The 22605-nt window shown below is 34.6% G+C and overlaps 1 long non-coding RNA gene across 1 annotated transcript; it reads right to left on the bottom strand.

Annotated features, from left to right (window-relative positions):
* Window positions 1-1060: 1060 nt before the first annotated feature.
* On the bottom strand, window positions 1061-21881 carry LOC126975953 (uncharacterized). Its single transcript, XR_007731816.1, has 3 exons — window positions 21720-21881; window positions 2596-2751; window positions 1061-1777 (listed from the first exon to the last, which is right to left on the bottom strand). It is a non-coding gene; the product is annotated as an uncharacterized LOC126975953 (long non-coding RNA).
* Window positions 21882-22605: the final 724 nt, after the last annotated feature.

The raw sequence follows: 22605 nt of genomic DNA, 5'->3' as shown, positions 1-22605 counted from the left end.
ATAAGTTGCGTAGCTTTATGTTTGTAGACGATGTTAATACTTCAATAGGAAAAATTATAAAATATTATTTTGTTGTTATATTGTATTGTAATTTGTCATCTGCAAGGGGAAAGATATAGTATATCAACATAGTATATAACTAAAACTTACCAATAAAAAACTACATTAGATTTGTTCGTACCTAGCTCAAATTTCTAGTTTGAAAACGTAAAATTATACATGTGTAGTTAAAGTTAAGAAAGTATTACATAGTGGTTTACATTAACTATGATAATGAAGAAAAATAACATGAATATATAATATGTTATGAAAATATACCTTATTTATATTCACCAAACTTGTACCAACGAATTGGTCGATTTTTTTTAAAGATTATACTGTAGAGTTTGATATACAGGTAGGTATATATATATATATATATATATATATACAGGTATTTGGTATACATAACTTTATAAACCTTACTTAATCACAGAATGCAGGAAGTTTGATATAAAATAAAAATTATTCAGAAATATTCATACATATTGGACGACCTGTATAGCCGAGTGGTTAGCGATCCTACCTACTAAGCTAGAGGTCCCGGGTTCGAATCCCGGTAGGTGCAAGCATTTATATGATGAATATGGATGTTTGTTTCCGAGTCATGGATGTTTATATGTATTTATGTATGTTTAAGTAAGTATATTGTATTAAATATATCGTTGTCTTGCAACCCATAACACAGGCACTATGCCTAATTTGGGGCAAGATAATTTGTGTAAAAGTGTGTCAATAAAAAAAATAAATAAAAAAAAAAAAATATTTAATGATAATTTTTATTTTTATTATTACAGTTGAGTCATAGTCTACGAGATCTGAATGCTACGCCGTAGCACATACCTTTTATTAGTTTTCATAATTTATAGACAGCTACCGGTATTTTAAGCATTTTCTTATGTTGGAATCTATATAAACAATAAAATTAGATTCAAGTTGCAAAACTTAAATAGCTTAAAATATTAAAAGTCAATATAAAAAAAATATAAAACTGAGCTTAAACAACAAGTTAACATTCGCTTACATTATCCAAAATCTAGTTAAAAATTAATGAATATCAGTTGATCCCGACTCTATATCGCTATTTTAATCATAATTTTTAAATTCAAATTGTAATAAAAATGCTTATCTATCACATTCATACAAATACCATTTAGTCTATTCATATTTGTCTGGCCTCCAGCCTGTTTTAACTTGTTAGCAAAGTGACTCACAAGAAAACCAGTTATAACTCTAAATTATACATTTCTAACTAACTTATGTGAGTAATATTGGTCGGAGAATCTTAATTTAATACTGCAAAGGGAAACAGGACAGAATTAGGTATTTTGGCTGTACGAAGTCGTATATTTACAAATGTGTCTTCGATTTGTAAGTTTATGACGTGTTTATGAAATATGGAAAAAAAAAACAATCATTTTTGAAAACTGGATCACAATAAGAAAAACACGTACTTTCCCTTACTTTATTACTGGTGATTATTTTTCGTGAAGTTATAGAGAGTTATAGAGCAAACTGTTCGTAGGCTAGCAAGCAACAATTTGGGAAGGTTGAGAGTTTGTGTGTGATCTGAGGTTTCAACTGTACGTTTAATGAACCTTGTTAAATATTTGAAATATTTTTTGTACTACAACTAGAATTGATAATAACCAATGAAGTGTATTGGGATAATACGAAAGGTGATCATTTAGTTAATACTCGAGTCCAATGTTCGTGTAGCCAACAGTGGCTATATTTTCTGAAACAATACATTTATTAGTAACATATTAATATTACATAAAATAAGAATTTTTATATTGATAATAAAGCGAGCTATGTATGTCTATGATTCGGATATGTCACATTTCGTGTAGTATATATGGGTATATATACCCGTCGCCAAAATTCTAGGTTGCACTGAATAGCTTGCTATGTTGAATTGCTGTGAATAGTTGCGCAGAAGCAAAACATAGGGTCTCGGAGTGGCGATTAAAAAAATACATACGGAAACACATGCATGTGGTTACTTCAGAACAATCTCGAAGTATGGCGACGAATATATCTAGATACTTGATGTTACTCGGAGCGCCCCTATTATTGATTGACGCAGGTTTAGCACGAGACGCGTGTTGGGTTCTTTTTGTTGAAAAGTCACTAAACTAATAAATCTTAAAATGAACGCCTAAATGAACCATAAATTTTACATTATTTTGTGTATTTGAAAATAATTTATTATTAATTAAAAGGCAAAGATAATTAATTATATCCAATTTTTTATTAATAAATACTTATAATTTAATAACTTAAATGTCCAAACCCTGACGACTCTACGTTCGCCCCCCACCGCACCGCCTCTACCCACTTTTGTAGCCTATTTATCGGAAAGACTTTTCTTCTTATTGCTACTTAATAATTAATTATTTTACGGTTCTACGTTACTTGAATCCTTATTACAAAGGCACCCGACTTGTTACTTCTTTTAACTTTATGTCTTGCGAAAAACTAAGATGTAGATTAAAGTTGGTAGTGAACACGAAACAAACACAATGTTAGTAATAATAATATGTGCGCAAATACCTAGTTATGTCCACAGTGCGGTGTAACTTCAGCTTGGTGAGTCAGGTGTCGTTCACCCCGAATTCGCGTTCATCACAACATCGCACCGACTTTGGTACAGGCTTCCCGCCTTTTTATTCATACACTGCCGATTCCATATCATCGCTGGTCGCGTTGCTGTAACAATTATAAAGATTCTTTAGATATTTTTTAATGTAGAGAGGACAAATGAACGTACGGGTTACCTGCTGCTAAGGTATCATCGCCGCCCACATTCTCTTACATTACCAGAGGAAACACAAGAGCATTGCTGGCCCTTTAACAAAGTGTACGCGCCTTTTTTGAAGGTACCCATATCGTATCGTACTGGAAACACCATACAAGGAAGGAAAGGAAATAATTGTATTTGAATTAACACAATTATAATTACCAGAAATTAGAAAAAAAAAAGATTTGGTACAGTCTTGTCTACTTTCTATTCATACACTGCAGATTCCATATTGTTGCGTTACTGTAACAATTATATAGATTCTTTATATAATTAAACACTATTCAAGTCCAATACACAGTTATACTTTTCCATAAAAACGGTTACACTATTAATTAGTATTTCGTACAATCTTGTCGTCTTTACATTCATATACTGTTGATTCCATCGCGTTGCTGTATCAATTATATGGATTCTTTAGATAATTTAAAACACAATTGAAGTCCAATACATCGTTATATTTTTAATTTACATAACATTTGGTACAGTCTTGTCGTCTTTCTTTTCATACCCTGCGATATATTAATGTTGTTGAGCTGCTCTAGAAATCCGTTATAACATTCTTACACGTTAAATTATATATTTTGTTATCCCAAGCTAACTACAAGCCGCCGTTTTCTTCTTGTACAGTCAGGTTCCTAAAGCCAATCTCCTCGTCGTTAACTATCTAATAATACAATATTTACTTGGCACAAGCAAACTTCGCGTCGTAAAACAATCGTTTAAAGATGAAACTACTCATTGATAGGCCTAACTTTTTAGTAACTATTTCCGCAAATACTGTCGTTTGTTTGCTGAATAATATGGCATTTTAAGAGGAACATGAACTAGGTGAATTTTTTGAGACTCAGGTTTGAGGTAGGTATACACTTTTAAATGGGAAAATATTTGAATTTACAATTTAACTAGCTGACCCAGCAAACGTTGTATTGCCATATAAAGTAATAAAAAAATTTTTGGGTGTAAAAAGTAGATGCAACTGATTCTCAGACCTACCAAATTTATCGTACTACAATTATTGTAAGTAATCCATTGCCATCTTGCAACCCTATAGCGGATTTGTGGATGGAACAGAATAATATAAAAATCGCGATACAAAAATAGGGGTTGATCGTAGAGGGTTGTATGTATTTTATAATGCTGTATCATAAAAAAATTAAAACAAAAAATTACGTCCAAAAACAAAAAATACTTACCCTTAACATTAAGGGGGATGAAAAATAGATAGTAACCGATTCTCAGACCTACTGAATATGCGTATAAAATTTGGTAAAAATCAGTAAAGCCGTTTCGGAGGAGTAAGGTAACTAACATTGTGACATGAGAATTTTATATATAAGATTAGGTCAGTTACAGAATTTTAATTTTAAGCTGACCTGTGGCGACTTGTCGCTTAATTATACATTTTTTGTTTCAGACGGCCATATTATGTTGTGAAATAATTTTAGAATTTTCCATAGAACGGCTGCTTTGGCATTTTATTTTACAATCAAAAACGATGCGGGTCATCTGTTAAACAGTTAATATGTAATTGTTGTTACCTACGGTACAGAAGATGCGGTTTGTAACCTTAGAAATTGTATTAAAATTACAGGATATATTACTCTTGGAAATTTATTAGTATAAGAGTTTGTGAGGATAAGAAATGAAATGAAATGAAATTTTATTTGCAAGAAACATTGTACATAATATGTTAACATAGTAATATTGATAACCCAATATGTTTTGTCAATTGACATGCAAAATATGTTATAAAATTGTCTAAATACCAACACACAAATGCTATCATTTATATCTATAAAATTTAAATTTAAATCTCTGGTACTACTGGTCCGATTTGAATGATTCTTTCAGTGTTGGGTAGTCCATTTATCGAGGAAGGCTATAGGCTATGTTTTTTTTTCAAAATTAGGGATCCGTAATAAAATTGCTATTTTGTAACACAAGGTGTAAAATCGAAAAACTATTTTTGCGTGCGCTGCAAAAACTATTGACAATAGAACAAAATGATGTACAGGCTATAATATAGGCAATATTTTATTACTTATAAAATGAATCGCGTGAATTATACTTTATATGGCAAAACAACGTTTGCCGGGTCAGCTAGTATATAATATTATAAGACATAAGTTATTTAATAATCCATTTAGAACCTAGGTATGTTATACATTTTTTATGGCACAGAAGAACAGAGGAACATCGCCTTCATTATGTGTTGCATGACATCAGCGTTGCCGCTCTTTAAGTATTATACCTGTCAGAGTCAGCAAGCTGTCTCTTATGAACTACATTATAATTATTGTATGAAAGCTGAAACTGACAGTTTTTCTTCCTCCTTTTTTTATAATCACTTTTTTTTATGGAATAGGAGGACAAACGAGCGTATGGGTCACCTGGTGTTAAGTGACCGCCGCCCACATTCTCTTGCAGTACTAGAGGAATTACAAGAGCGTTGCCGGCCTTTAAGGAAGGTGTACGCGCTTTTTTTGAAGGTACCCACGTATCGTCCCGGAAACACCGCACAAGGAAGCTCATTCCACAATTTAGTAGTACGAGGAAGAAAGCTCCTTGAAAACCGCACTTTGGAGGACCACACCGCCAGATGGTGGGGATGATATCCTAACTTGTGGCGTGTCGTGCGAAGGTGGAATTCGGCGGCAGGAATCAGGTTAAACAGCTCTTCGGAACTCTTCCCGTGATAAATGCGGTAGAAGACACACAATGATGCGACGTCTCTACGCAACGCCAAGCGATCCAGCCGTTCACAGAGCACTGGGTTCGAGACCCAGTATTCCGATACTAGGCGAGGCTTTAAGGGAAGTGTTGTCGAAGAGCGGTGATACGGCAAATGGGGTTTTTTTAGTGGTAAACGCGCAAATTCGAGTCTTCTGGGGGTTAAATTGGACAAGGTACAACTTACCACATTTCGCGACCTTCTCGAGAGAGGACTCGATAGAAGACACAAGTTTCTCCCGACACTGGTCGGCGATCACCAGTGCTGTCGTCTGCATAGCCATGTATGTTGGAGGTGTGCAACATATCATTGATATGCAGAAGAAACAGCGTGGGAGATAGCACACAGCCTTGGGGCACTCCAGCGTTTACGGGCTTGGGATTCGAGCAATATTCGTCGACAACGACCTTTATGCTGCACCCAGTGAGGAAGCTGGAGGTCCACTTGCATAAGCTCTCGGGAAGCCCAAATGATGGAAGTTTTGAGAGGAGCGCATTGTGCCATGCACGATCAAAGGCCTTCGCTATATCCAGGCTAACTGGCAGACCTTCCCCTTTGCTTTCAATAGCCGCTCATCCATCCCATCTTTGTGTTAGGTATCACTTGAAAAGAACTCTTGACTTGTGAGTTGACTCTGTGATTGTGACAGAACAAAGACAGAAATATGTTTATTAATGAATACAGTACAAATGTCGCACAACTCTCGCAGTCTGTAAAATATTCAAATATTACCAATGAATTGAATTCATTGAATATTTTTTCTGGTGCAGGTTCCACACAATTTGAAAGTCAATAAGTTCATGGAATTCATCAATGGCGGTAGTAGTGACCTCATCGGTAATAATGTTCAGCTGATGTCCTTCCGTTTGCCAACTCATTCATATTCTGTGCTTGCTCCGGTGGTGATTGAGCAATAACTATTAGTTTTTAGGGTTCCGTACACGAAACGTTACCAACGGGATCCCTACTATTAACATTCCGCTGTCCGTCCATTTGTCTGACAGCAGGGTGTAAATTATAAACCGCTACTTTTTTTTGCTTCATTGTCTATTACTAGGACAGGTAAAGGGTTGATGCTCATACAACCACATATAAACAGCAATCCCAGTGTTCAGTTTTCAGCTAGATAACTGATTTTGAAATTAAAAAAAATCTTTTTAGCTTCGTATAGTGCCCACTCAATAAGTTTAAATACGACTGATGGCGTAGGTACCTCTTGTTAAGGTGGGAGTATCCTCATATCTTAAAGATCCCTAAGTGACAAATTAATATAAATGCCTTAAGTGTTCACATGACTTGAATCTGACAACCAATTTGATTGTTCACTCGCAATTAAAAACTAGTGACAGGTTTTTTTAAATAAAACCGCAAACAAATTCATTCCCTCACAGATTTCTTTTCCTTGAAAGTTATCCAATTTTTATATTTACCCCGGATTGTTGAGCCGGATTTTAGCCGCACGCACTTTATAAAGCATACTGGGTAATATTTAAACTTTCCAGAAATTAAGATTGATATATTAAAACGTAGAGTAAATAATATATTCTTACAGTAAATAATACTTCCCACAAACGAACAGTGAGAGATGAGACATAGGAATTTGAATTTACAACCTATTGTGTCCTATTCCTGAGTAATAATATATTATGCTTGTGCTAATAAAGCTGAAATGAGAAATTTGTTTTACCTGTACTAACATTACTTACTAGCTGCTGCACGCAACATCGTCCGCTGGGGCGTTATAAAGCAGCAAAATACTATGTTTGTATCAGGCGTGATATTATGTAGACTACATATTGTGGATCTCAAGTTAATATTCAAATTGGAAGAAGGAACTTCTTTTTTGGCTGATAATGTTTGCCAAACACACAGCAAGTATTCTTTAAAAAAAATATTCACCGCACAGTATTTTACTTTGTCACGATTTTATTATATACTAGCTGACCCGGCAAACGTTGTTTTGCCATATAAAGTATAATTCACGCGATAGTTTTATAAGTAGTAAAATATTGCCTATATTATAGCCTGTACATCATTTTGTTCTATTGTCAATAGTTTTTGCAGCGCACGCAAAAATAGGTTTTCGATTTTACACCTTGTGTTACAAAATAGCAATTTTATTACGGATCCCTAATTTTGAAAAAAAAACATAGCCTATAGCCTTCCTCGATAAATGGACTACCCAACACTGAAAGAATCATTCAAATCGGACCAGTAGTACCAGAGATTAGCGCGTTCAAACAAACAAACAAACAAACAAACAAACACTGCAGCTTTATAATATTAGTATAGATTGTATAGATAGGCTGAAGAGTTTTTGTTTCCACACAAATAATTTAAAAAATATTTTTGTATATAATGACCTGAACTCATGTTAGCAATCCGGACAAATCTTCGTGACTTTTGGTTTGCTGTTATATATCTGTAAATTTGTAACGTTTTAAATAAATATATTTAAAAAAAGTATGAGGCTGTCTAACATTAGGCCGACGTCTCAGCTAGCTTTCTTGTTAGCTTTTAGCTGCTGCCGAATTCCACCTTTGCAAGCCACGCCATAAATTAGGATATCATCCCCACGATCGTGGTGTTCAAGGAACTTTCTTCCAAGCTGTAGGTGTTAGTGAGCTTCCTTGTGTGGAGCTTCCATGAGAATACAACATGGGTACCTACCTTCAAAAGGCACGTACACTTTTCTAAAAGGCCGACATTACAATTGATATGGGCAGGGCGTATCAATTGTAATCACATTGCAGGGTCGCTCGGGATTCAGTGTCATCCATGATAGGTTTGTAACTACGTACATAGTTATAGGTGAGATGTGCTTGAGTCGTGAGGAGGCGAGAGCGGGTCGCGGCGGAAGGACACCGATTCCAAATAAATATAATTAGATTGTATAAATTTACGCAATTATTTTTATACTTTTTAGTGCATATTATATCTATTGTTTTGAAATAGTGTTTTTGAAGTCGGTTGTTCTTTAGTTAAAATATTTTTTTATAGTTGTTTGATAGCTGAAATTATGCTAGGCTAAGACAGCCCAATGCAAAAGTTAAGTTTGCGTTTTATCACATATAGAAAATTGTTACGTAAGTATAGTCTGAGCGAAGTTAAGTACGCTTGATAGATCTTAAGATAAGAATAATTGTTAGAATTTGTATACGGGCCTATCTTCAACTAAGCCCCACTAATAGCTAATATAAAAATAGGTTCTTAATTCCAATAAAATATGAAATTAAATGGTTATTTCAATACATTTTTTATAAAACTATTAATTGGTACTGACTGTATTTGTAATGACTGTACCACAGCCTGTATAAGTATTTAAATATGACGTTGAAAAATACAAAATTTTGAGCAATATTCGACTTTATTATCAATAAGTATTCGTTGAACTTCCGTTTCGTGGAAACGTTAGTAAACACGAGTCCAATGAACAGCGTTTTGGCCGACGCGGACGCCATGATATCACCGCGGACGTCTGACTCAAACAATTTTACATGAATTAGGAATATTAACAACAGTCACTATGCTGTCATAAGGTTCTCGTATTACATTTGATTCAAATTACATTGTGATGTGGAATTCCTAGCTATTTTTCCAATAAAACGGCGAGTATATTTTCAAATTGTCTTTCTAACGAATGAATATTAACACAAGAATCGATCTGTTGGCTTGTCAAAGTGTTGATGCCTATCTTAATTAGTATATACTTATATAATGACCTAACAATTGAAAACAACATTAAACTAGTCGTGTTAGGGAGAAATAATAATGAATGGTAATATATAATGGTAATAATATTATGCTGGGAGAGTTTCTTGTGCCGCTTCTTCTCTCTCAAAGCGCCATTTGATTCCGAAGCGGTAGTAGTATTTAGTATATTAGAAATGACATCAAAAAGAATTCTAAAGGAATCAATTTTGAATATATAAAAGCCCATTTATGCTTTTTAAACAACAAATAATTAATTAATATCCCAGCTTTATAATATGAAAATATAACCAACTAGCTATATCCCACGACTTCGTCCGCATTTACCGAATGTAAATATTTGTATATTATTTACATGCATATATAAAACAAAACAATCATATATCGTTAAGGCAGCATTACCTTGCAAACATGATAACCACGGAAAGGGCATTTTATTTTTCGGGTAACCTATGACTCACACAAATAATGTGGCTTTTCAGTGGTAACATACATAAAATTACGCCTCTTTCCTGTAGGGGGAGGCAGAGACCACTTCTTTCCACTTGCTACGATCCTTACATACTTGTTTCGCTTCATCCACTTTCATTATTCCTTTCATACATGCTCTTCGGTTAAGGATACTCTTGATCTGGCCTTTTTTCAACACGTCCCTGATTTGATCTCGAAACGTCCGCCTAGGTCTACCCCTTCCAACACTTTCATTCACACTGGCCTTATACACTTTCTTCGTCAATCGTTCTTCATTCATTCTCTCGACGTGTCCAAACCATCTCAGCATACCTTTCTCAATTTTTGTCACAACACCTTCTTTCAGACCACAACGTTTCCTTATCGCACTATTTCTTATCCTGTCACTCAGTTTAACTCCAATCATACTGATACATATCATCTCAACTGAATTTATTCTGCTTTCATGTCTTTGCCATTCTGCTCTTCTGCCATACCCAACTTTCACTTCCGTACCTGAGTGTTGGAACCAACACCCCCTCATGCACAGCCAAACAAGCCTTATTAGACACCTTCTGCCTGTTCATAAAGGTGTTCGACGCTCCATTCACCATGTTTCCTGCATTCACTCTTCTTTGAATACCACTCTCATACTTCAGTGGTAACTGACTTTTCAAAATCAGTTCAGTAAAACATTGAGTTATAATAATTATCCAAAATAGTATGTAGACAACATAAACAGATAATATTATGTTATATGATGAGCCTTTATTTGACACCTCACATCATAATTTTATACTCTTCGTTGACACATATATCTGTTTGTTATCTGGGTGTGTAATGACACGAGCGCGGCAATAATGGCGTCGTGTGTCCGCTCAGCTGATGATCGTTACGTCACCGTCAGCTGGCTGTAGCCACTGACATCCACTTGCTATTGAATCTAGGATGAAGTATATACCAGGATATGACAATCAAATAATAACATCGCACATGAACGAGATAAAAACATACAGAAATTATGTATTAACAGAATAAAAAGGACGAAAACAACAGTGTGTTTGTTTGTCAAAGTTTCTGTTTTGTTTGTTAGTCGCAATCTTGCATCAATAGTGATCGTAATTGTTTGAAAATTATGTGTGATTGACAGTAATTTAAGTGTAGTAAGCTAAGTGGTAACTGAGTTTTGTATGTCGCTCCTTCAAAACATCCTGATATTATTTATTAGGCCGCTAAAGCTGTACTGAGCGGAAGTTAGAAATCTTTATGTTTTCTGACATTCATACACAAGTAAGATTTTTACCAAAAATATTTCTTGCTTTGTAGGAGCAGCAGCTTATTAATACGTGATATAGAATTCGTTGTTAGTTAGTGTATTATATACTATTTATTTTTAATAGATTTTTTAAGTTTTATTTGAATAGTTTTTATATAAATAGTGTTACTAATTATTAAGTCATGCGTAAATATGTTTATACTGTAATAAATTATGTATAGAAAAAAAATATAGAAAATTAGTACTTAGTTCAAAATTATAACTCCCGAAACAAAAGCCTGGCTTTACCACCAAATTGTACTGTTTTTAATTTCGGATTCGGGTTATAGTTTGTTTGTCTCTTTCAGGTTTACACGAATAGCGAATCCAGTTGATACTTCATCCTCCTACTAAACAGTTGAACACATCTATTTTTATATCAAACTGAATGTCGTTTCTGGGAAACCTTGGGAGACTTTTTAAATAGCTTTCTTAACATGTGGCCAATCTTGCAATACTTTATTAAGTTAAATAGTTTGTTTTGCTATGCTTTAAATAAGTACGCTTTTGATTATATGCAGAGAGATAATGATATTATAATTAATAATGAGTATGAGCAGATAAGATACTCAGAAACCCTATTAGAAGTTTTATTATCGTTCATAAATTCATTAACTTCAACTTATCAGATATAATTTATATAATTTTCTAACGCTACTGCAATAAGGAAGGTAATATTTTGATTGCGCCTTAATAAGTCGTTTATTTTATAATACAGAGTTGTTTATGCTTATTGCACCTTAACTTCCAACCACTTCTATTTTTAAAACCCTTGGCTATGGTCTTGTAATTCTTCTGGTGATCCAAGATGCTTTCCTAGCTTCAGGTGACCGCAGTTCATTAAAAAATACGTAGTTTAATTGTTACATAACATAATATTTTAAGAAATAATGTAACTTCGGAACACATCGAATTTCTCAAAATAAACATCAGATATCTCACACCTATCTATCACATCAGGTTATTTCACGTTATACGATATCATATAGGTAGATACTATATTGGCATGCGTGCATTTTTTTTTCAAGAAAGGTAATTGATACTCGTTCTGATTATGTTAAGCAGTCCAAAAAATAGGTTTTAGAATTTTTGTCTATTTATCTGTTCATTTGTAGACCTTAATCTCAGAAAATGCTCAATCGATATGAATACAGTATTCGCTGAGGTATAACGGCAAGCTAATCGTAATAGTTAGCGTTTGTTTAATTTCTTTTTATATATAAGCAGAGGCAAACGGTCAAGAGTATCACGGGATGGGAGTGGAGAGGCAACCGCCCATGGATATCCACATCATCTGTGTGTCAAGAAATGCGTTGCCGGCCTTTAAGGTGGGAGTGTGCTCTTTTCTTGAAGATCCCTAAGTCGTGTGAAACGCCAAGTGGCAAGAACTTCATGCTAATCAGTTCATAAAAAAGTTTAAATAACGAAAATAATAAGTGAGGGTGAGAGAATAAATAGTGAGACGATGGCTTGATAATCCTGTCATCGCGAATTTTAATTCTAGCTATTAAATTTAAAATCATCTAATTAATTTATAGTAAATAGGAAGGATAACTCCTTCCTATTATAACAAGGAGGCCTTTGTCATGCGGCAACCTCAGACTAGAGACATTATAAAGTTAGTAAGTATAAAGAATAAATAAATTATCTATTATCTTTTTTCACTCTCTATTTTTCAATTATGAAATCTATTTTTATTTATTTATTTCTTCATAATTTTGATATATAGAGCTCCCATAATACCTTTTAATTAATTACATTTATTTAGTAACACTATGTATTTTTTTTATTATTAATTTATTTTTTACCTTACTCGAGTAAGTCGTGAATTTCGTAGAATACATGACATAGCATAGATAGTTATTAAAAATAGATATTCTGAATACTTCTTCTCATTAAGGATCAAACTATTCCAATGTGGTGATAAAGTTTAAAATAATACTTTTCACATCCATAAGTGTATTTTTTTTAAACTAAATGAATAAACCAATTTTGATTTTATTTAGTTATTAAAGGCAACTAATGCCACAAATTTTCCTTTGACATCACAGACATGTCATAAGATAAGAGTATGTACCTAGTTCTTGTAGATAAATGTAATCAGATCGCGTTATCAGCAGACGATATAACAGCTGTTGAACAAGTTTGAGCCACATTCCTGAGGGAACGACTCTCGCGGGCGCGGGCTCGACAAAAATGATACATTACTCATGAAGGCTGCATTGTTGCATACAATGTGAGACTTTATTTAGATACAAAGCTAAATATGTTCTGCCCAACGAAGCGTTTATGCATTTTTTTCTCTGTAACAATATTCATGATGGTTGTAACCATATACTTACAATATAATATTGTAAAGACAAACAATGCACGTGAGAGAAAGACATACATATAATTATTACGTAGTTTTAGTAGAGGGACGAGGCGAGCACGTCGTTCAGCTGATGGTAATTGATACGCCCTGCCCATTACAAAGTAGTACCGCTGGCCGCTCAGGATTCTTGAAAAACCCAAATATTCTCAGCGGCACTACAATTGCGCTCGTCACCTGGGACGTAAGAAGTTAAGTCTCATTAATTTTATTAGCGCCCTTCAGACCGAAACACAAAAATGCTTACACATTATTATTTCACAGCAGAAATGGGCGCCGTTGTGGTACCTATAATCTAGGCAGTATCCTGTGCAAAGCAGCCTCCCACTGGTAGATACAGCTAGAAAATAAAAGAGAACCCTTGTTACTGTAATGGATTTTGATGGACAAGTGGTAATTATAGTTCTTAATATTTTCTATTTTAAACTAACTTTCTATTTTAAGCTAACACACATATTGATAAAGAAAAAATGGTCACGCATTATCGGGCTGTCATGTGGTCTATACGCTAGTCTATAGTAATGATCTATAGTCAGGACAATGATGTCATAGAGTTTTTTTTAATCATATGGTCTATACTATAGGCGTATGATTACTGATAATAACATACACTTCATCACCAATTACGAATGGTGATGCCTTTTATGAGAAATAATCCCTTAAAAACCTTAGTTTGGCTATCAAAATCAATTCGAACGTAACTAATACGTAAATATATACGGGAAGTGCATAAATTTCGAAGAAAAAAAGCTACATTTTACGTAATGTATCATAAATATTCTACGTTTGAATTGAATAATAGGCGAGAAATTATATTATAAAAAATTAAAATCGAACGTTACGCATTGGACTGTTATGCCTAGGTGTGTTCTTTAAAAAAAATTGAAATGATATACATTTTAACAGTTATCGCCTTAATTCAACCTTTATTGCAAATCTTACATAACATAACAATCCAAAGATAATATCTAAATGTAGTTATTATTATAAAACAATAACATCACTGATGTTTAGTTTAAAATAACATTGTTGAGTAGTTGTTTATATTAGTTGTTCCTATCTTACAAAATAATAATTTAACCTCAGATAAGTTTCAATGTCGTACCTAGTTGTCATGTTACTACACGATATATTAATAACTGGTTAATTTGGTGACAGTTTTCAAGCGAACGCAACACCAAAACTTGGCAAGATCATAAAGGCATCTGAAAGATCTATTAGTTTGTTTCTGCAATGAGAGAACAGGTGGGACTATGGCCGACTATGTTCATTACCTTTGCTGTAAACAAATCCATCTAAACAGCCGCATAACATATAAATATGGTGGGCGTGTTTCTTGGAAGATAAATGCACAAATTACTAAGTGAGCGCTATAAATCTTTGACTAGTTATTATTATATAAATATATTATTTATATATACAAATTATTGTTGCTTTTACTTCAAGTTTTTGTATTAATGAAATATATATAACATAACGGTGCCTGCCCACTGAGCTGAATGTCCCGGGTTCTAATGTTTGTTTCCGATTGGTAGATGTTTTTATATATGTTGAAGTATGTATACTATATTAAATATATAGTTGTATTTATGTGTTGTATTCCACCCATATGACCTTACAGGCTACGACTAATTTGGGGCAAGATAAGTTGCGTAAAAGTGTGTCAATGTTAAAATTATTATAAATTCAATCATGTATAAAAAAATTATAAAATATGTTGTAGTTTTGTCGGCCATCATGAACATCCTATTAATTTTAAATCTTCGAGGACCTAGATAAATTTAGGTAATAGACGTGCATATATTATTTAACATTATTGTGAACAATGATTTATTATTAAACATGAACTCTACCTGACTTAGCGCATATCGTAATGCCAACTGTTATTATACTTTTAATCCACGCATAACTATCAACATACTATGTATGTTTTGAATCGTCAAATGTTAAATAATCTGTGGTTGAGCCTTCTAATCAAACACTAACTTTGTAGTTTTGAATTAAAACTTCTTTAGCCGCGTTGGGCACTTTTTGGTAGGGGAAAATCTTATGGGTCGCGTCACCGACATGCTTATGACTGAGGCACATGATAAATAAACAATTAAAAATATATATATATTTCGTAAGACTTTTTGGACCGTTGAAATCTCGTGAGTTCGCGTCACTGAAATGCTTCTATCAGTAGGTATACTGTGCATTGTTGTTATACATAGTGTTTTTGTTTGGTTAATATATTATTGAAAATTAGTTTTAAAAATAAATTGAAATTAATAGGTGAAACAAAATGAAATTTCACTTCTATCGGCTGTCTCTACAGTTGCAAATTTTTCCATGTTTTTTAATACGACGCTATGATGCGGTTTAAAAGAATGTTACAAACTTGTTTATTTATGTGAACAAAAAAGATTCAAAAGTGTATCTATCACTGCTGGATACGTTCCAACTGTTTATTCGAGAGTCACCATCTAATGGAGGAAGTGATATCCACATTCCATCTAAATATACAAGTGACGCTTCACGATCGTACATCGCAAGCAATTATAATGACGTTGTTTGACACCTCTTCCTACGTCACTCACCCACTCTATCACGCTGCTGCGAACATATACGGGTCACATATTATGTTTATAGATACATAGGAATATATTTATTTGACAATAACATAACATATTGTAACAACACTTGGTAAACGTCATAAAGCTGCATCAGTTCGTAAAGGGGCTATGACATGGGGAGAAGAACTGATAAGAAACTCCCAGCCCATCTTTTAAATCATATAACAACTTAGCCTATTTAGTGGCTTGCGCAGTACCAAACAAGAACCATGCATCCTCTATATAATCTACTATACTATAGTCTAGTATATATAAGTCTTCTTTGTTAAAGAATCTTTAATATATTTCTTGAAGTTGTGCTCAGTGAGTCCCAGTATAATGTCTGGTATCTTATTGTAAAATAGTTATACTCTTAGTTAAGATCTATCTAACTTATTTAAATGACACGTACTGTTTATTCTTTCTTCTTGAATTGAATGAATTCAAATACACCTGGAGTAGCTTCCCGGGCATGCTCGATATACATAGTCTGCGATCTCAAACTTAACGATCTTTAATTCTGTAGTAGGAGACTTTGTGCACAGAATGTCGGCTGAATGTACGTCTTAATGGAGCATATTTTTGTCACCAAGCAATAATGCTTAAGCGCTGCCTGTGGTTACGTCTGAAGGGCGCCGTAGCTGGTGAAATTACTGGGCTATGATTTTACATCGTTTGTTACAAGGCAAAGAGCGCAATGGGGATACAGCTAGAGGTGCAGCCAAACCTCAGAGCTATATTCCATCAGGCCACCACGTCCGTAAGCTATCAAACTAGACACCATACAGACACCAGTCTTGACGTGCCCGAGCTGGTGGCGCCACCAAATTGGTTGCGCAATTGAGGATTCAGTGTCTCTGTAATAATAGGTAAAAAAAACTGCATATAAATCAACCTTTTTTGATTATTACCATAAATCTTGTTAAATTCTAATGAAATATAAATAGCATCGAATGCCAAATCAGTCTTTTATTAATAACCAGTTAAATAAAGTTATCAGTCAAAATTAAATTCTAGCTAAAGAAATATCAACACGTTTAAATTAAAGTAAACATCCTTTCAAAAGCCGGACACCGTTTATTTGTGCTGGACACATAATCAAAATGCCTGTGACGGCACTATTCGCCGGGCAACCTTACATAGAGTTAAGAACTTTATGTTATCAAGAATCATGAGTATTGCACTGTAGTGGACAACGCGTATCACGCTTTGGTCAAATAGCGGGGCGGGACGTGAAGTAAAGAATATTTCAGCCGTCCGCGCGCGGCGCGTCATGTAGCCGCCGGCGCCGGCGACATGAACAGAAGTACAGCGGGTAAGTGCGCGGGTGTCATGTTCTTATATTGTTTTAAGAATATTCATTAATCATTTTAGTACTACTAAATTAGTGGTCAAACAGAAAACAATCATTATTGTGGACACGCTCCGAGTTCCCGTACAAAACTCCAATCAAAGAGTGGTTATACTATTTTTTTTCGATCCGAAAATAATGCACTCGATTAAATTTTATTTTTTCCAGGATAATCCAGAGGTCTTTTTCCTTGATTTTAATACTTCTCTCTGATTTAAATAAAAAAGGACTATAAAAGTTTTGAAATCTAATAAAACAATTGTATTTATTTTTCCTGATCTAAAAAATATAGCATTTATGACAATAGAGCATTAATGTTAGAAATTAATTTACATTCAAACTTTGGAATTCAATCGAGCACATGCAGTGAATAAAATACAAACGACGGGTGCTCGACGTGACACCAGTAGTTCTGTGCAGAGATGCCTCTATATATAAGTATTGATAAAAATATATATAAACCAATAATTTATTATGTGGTGTAACAGATGCTGCCATTTTTGGAGAAAATTGCATACTCCGTCTACGATCTAAAGTAATTTTAATGTTATAATAATTGTCATATGATAATATTTTTTGTGGACTTCTGATTAATTTATCTTTCTTACACTTAACTTGTAAATATTATACAGAACGGCTTTACATATTCTTCTAATAATCCAACTGAATAAGTTTCTATGTCATTTTTTTTAATTTAGCGTGAAGCTCGATCTAGATGTCTTTATTATAATTGAGTTTTTCAAATCTAAAGCAATTTCATTTTAAATTATCTTCCTAAATAAATTAATTTAAATATTCAACGACATGTGATGATAGCTTATCAGCTGATTGCGATACGGGAAAGAAAGTTCCTAAGCTAAGTAATTGGGACGGATTAAATATGAAAACGATGTATATATTTAAAACAAAGAAATACTTATTTAGGATAGGTATAAAAAGGAAAAGTACTAGTACCTATAGCAGATTGAACACATAAATTGATTGATCTGCACACTTGTAAAACAATAGGTGAGTATACATAAAAAAATAATCCAGAGTTCTCGATAACAGGATCATTGTAGCTCTCGTTCAAATGATCATTAGGCAGGAGGAAATATTTTATCTCCGGGTAAGTTTTCTTGAATGTTTGATTTTAAACAAGATTGGTGTCATGCAAAACGCAAGCGGCCAGAACCGGCTCCTGGGCTCATGAGTCATTCATTGTGTTGGCTGTATGTAGGGACCATTGCCCGTGTGCTAACGCCAAATACCTCCACGCATCTAACTTGACTAGGAATTTCTATTATCCTCACGAATTCCCACGACGTAGTCTTTTTATTTAGTAATATAAATATGCGTACTTATACTGAAGGTTCTCAAAGTGCTAAAACAATTGAATATAGGTTAATATTATTATAATTAATATCTAAGGTTGCTAATGATCGGAAATATTGATACGTCTAAGTAAAGTACCTAACAATTATCTTTTTAAATGCCATAGATATACAAAGCAACTCATTTGAGATATTGTAAATAGGTTTCCCTTAAATAATATTGAATTGATAATAATAGATGTGTAACTGAAGTGCTAAACATTTTCCGTCATTGCAAATAGCGCAATTGACAATTGAATATAGGCTAATATTATTATAATTAATATCTAAGGTTGCTAATGATCGGAAATATTGATACGTCTAAGTAAAGTACCTAACAATTATCTTTTTAAATGCCATAGATATACAAAGCAACTCATTTGAGATATTGTAAATAGGTTTCCCTTAAATAATATTGAATTGATAATAATAGATGTGTAACTGAAGTGCTAAACATTTTCCGTCATTGCAAATAGCAACTATGTTTCTATTCTATTACAAAAATATACCAAAGGCTATTATGTTCTACGGATATTATGTTCTACGGATCCTTGCCTGCCCCGACGGGATAAATCAAATAAGGAAACATACCAAAATATAATTACCAAAATACTAAGAACATTTTGCAAGCTATCTACAAAGAAATCTGTCTTGCTCCAAAGATTAATTATCATTTACAGTTCTACATGTGCGGGTAGTTCGGGTTGATGCTTCGTTTTCCGCCGTCGATAAATACTTTTCAAACTGATAAATTATTGCGCCGTATATACGTACGTAAGTCGTAGCTTGTCACGCACACTTAAGTAAAAAAATTGGTCTGTATTCATCGGCTGTCTAGCAGCAAGAGGATCTATCAGGCGTATAAATTATCTAAGTTTGAAGTTACGAAATAATTACATTGAAATGAATGAATGAACTTGATCAGCAGCGCATACCTAATTGACGTGAGCTCCATTCTCTTTCGTTTATGGCTTCCGATTAAACCTTTTCAAGTTTCGGCCGCATTGCACCTAAGTTTTAGCCGGTATGTAACAGTGTGAGGGAGTTAATAAGCACAACATGTCTGGACACGAATCACTTTGTCGGTTGCCTTGCGCGGACGGGGCGGTCGCGGCCGCGTGACTTGGACAAGTACGATAACCTCTGAAGCTCGTTTCTAGATATTTCAACCACTCATGTGCCGCTCATTTTAAATATTACTTTTTCATTTTGCAAATAGATATTCTTTTTGCACAGAAAACCTTCTTTGCCTGATTTACATGAAAAAAATTGGACGCTCTTATATTTTTTTGTAGGTCACTTTTTTATTTCTTATATTTGAACAAACTCCTACGGTTGTCTGTCTTGAACTCTAAAGCATTTTTCTATTCACATACAACATATTTCGGCAAAAAATGATATAAGAATGCTATTAATCTTTATTGCGGAAAGATCCAGGAGTGTTGTACAGCCCTTTTTTTTATGGAATAGGAGGACAAACGAGCGTACGGGTCACCCGGTGTTAAGTGATCACCGCCGCCCACATTCTCTTGCAACACCAGAGGAATCACAAGAGCGTTGCCGGCCTTTAAGGACGTGTACGCGCTTTTTTTGAATTTCGCGTTCCCATGTCGTATCGTCCCGGAAACACTGCACAAGGAAGCTCATTCCACAGCGTTGTAGTACGCGGAAGAAAGCTCATTGAAAACCGCACGGTGGAGGAACGCCACACATCCAGTTGGTGGGGATGATATCTTAACTTGTGGTGAGTCGTGCGAAGGTGGAAATTCGGCTGCGGGAATCAGGTTAAACAGCTCTTCGGAACACTCCCCGTGATAAATGCGGTAGAAGACACACAATGAACCTTTGAGCAAACTTGAAAAAACTGAAATAGTTGTAAATAATTATCAACCGTACCTAAATTCATAGTTGCATTTACAATTTGCGTTGTGGAAAATATTAAACCTGTTGGACAGTTGATATTTTACTCTTTTGGAAGATGAGAACCCACGAGTCACTCAATCGTATGTGATCGCCGCGGCTGTAGCTTTTGTAATAGGTACCAGAGGTAAGTACGTAAAAAGAAACGTAGGCACAAGGATTTATTACTCAGATAAATACAAAAAAAAATATTTAATATACTGCATACTTTTTCTTTTCTACTGCAGTCAATATTTGGCGAAAATTAACTAAATCAACCTGTAATTTATGCTAAATAAGATATATACATATAGATAATTCAACACACTGTTGTACGATTTGTAGAGGCAATTATAATACTTGGCATCTTATATTTTTCCATCAATTTCCATCGTGACGTGTCAGACTGTAAATGCAGATATTATTACTCAATTTAGCGTTCAATCTGCTGTTACAAAGTGGCATGTTATCAGTGACATTGCCACCAAGTTCAGTGCTCGGCAGTCGACACAGTGCTGTGTGGTGTGCAGTGGCCTCGACGACACAATCGCGTCTGTTCTGACGTCATCCATGTCAAATTTTTGTTAATAGCTGTCACGGAAAATAATTGGCACTCGGTGACTCTATGCTTTTCTGAGCTGATTTTGTATCCACCATCCAGTACTCAGATGCATGAGCAATTGAGATTTTCCTGATTTATTGAATCTGCAGAAATTTCGTGTATAATAACGGTATATATGTGTCAACGTCCGTCAAGGTATTTTGGGAATTTTTCAACTTCATTGTTGCCAGACAATGGCATTGCAATGCGCGGGAAAGTGAAAAGATGGTCGGACAGTGACGTTGCTAACCCTAGCCGTGTCGCTATTCCAAGTCGCCCGCGCCGGCGCGGGCTGCATAGCGACATAGAGACATTACCCTTCGGTTTGACGCGTCGACTGCTGTCGCGACTTTATATCCAACGTGTAAACGCCGAATTGGCCGTAAAAATTTGAACCGAAAGAAAATTCGAGATGCCATGTTTCATTGGGTACGTCAGCGTTTATTACGTGCACTGTAATACCATTTTTTATCTCCAAAATGCAAATTCGCCGCCTTACCTTGGTAGGTTATAATCCACGCATTAAATTGTACTTCAGCCGACACTCGGCTCACTGTATCGTGCACAGGGTTATATCCATTTGGAAAAACACTAGGCGACAGCGCAGAGCTCGCGAGGACACTGGTGACTGCGCAAGTATACGAACGTCAAGTTTGATGTCGCGCGCTCACGGAACTAAATGCGCTGGCGTTCCATTTGGGTCACTGTCATAATGTGGAGGGGCGGAAACACGTTCGCTTCTGAAGTATTGAGCGTCTCGCGAAAATGTTTTATCGGCGGGTGCGGGCGTTTTCTCCTCTCGGGCTGCACCAATGCGCTCGCGTCTTTCTATCTCGTCCATGATTTTGGCGGTTCGTCGACACATTCAGGAGTCAAGACCTTGCAAACTGCTTACCGCGCCGCCTCATGGCCTGAGTCGTGACGTGTAACGCTTTCAGAATTAACTACTTCTAATAAGCGATTTCGCTTCTAATAAAATACAAACAGTTTGCAGTGAGAATATAGCTGATAACTTAATAAATAACTGTTTAATGTTGAAGGTGTGTTATAAATACTATCCTTGGGACTTAGCTTGCCAATCAGAAATAATTACTAACTCTACATACTTTAGTGTGTTATTTAATAAAATTTTAATGTTATTAATATGTTTTTTCATAAGTAGGAATATTTTGATATATGGAATACCTACCTAACTAATATACAGTATTTGAAGAATAATAGATAACAATATTTCTAGATTGTTTTCTACACGGCAAATGTTTTTTTTGTCTCTTGTTTTGGTGCCATTTATTAGGTTTATAATTTCTTAGAGAAGCGTAACTAATGTAGAGACAATCCTATTAATATTATAAATGTGAAAGTTTGTATGTCTGGATGTATATTTG

Source organism: Leptidea sinapis, chromosome 38 (assembly GCF_905404315.1).
Source record: "Leptidea sinapis chromosome 38, ilLepSina1.1, whole genome shotgun sequence".
Lineage (NCBI taxonomy): Eukaryota > Metazoa > Arthropoda > Insecta > Lepidoptera > Pieridae > Leptidea > Leptidea sinapis.
Note: the sequence above shows the minus strand (reverse complement) of the source record. Positions and strands in the feature narration are given on the sequence as shown.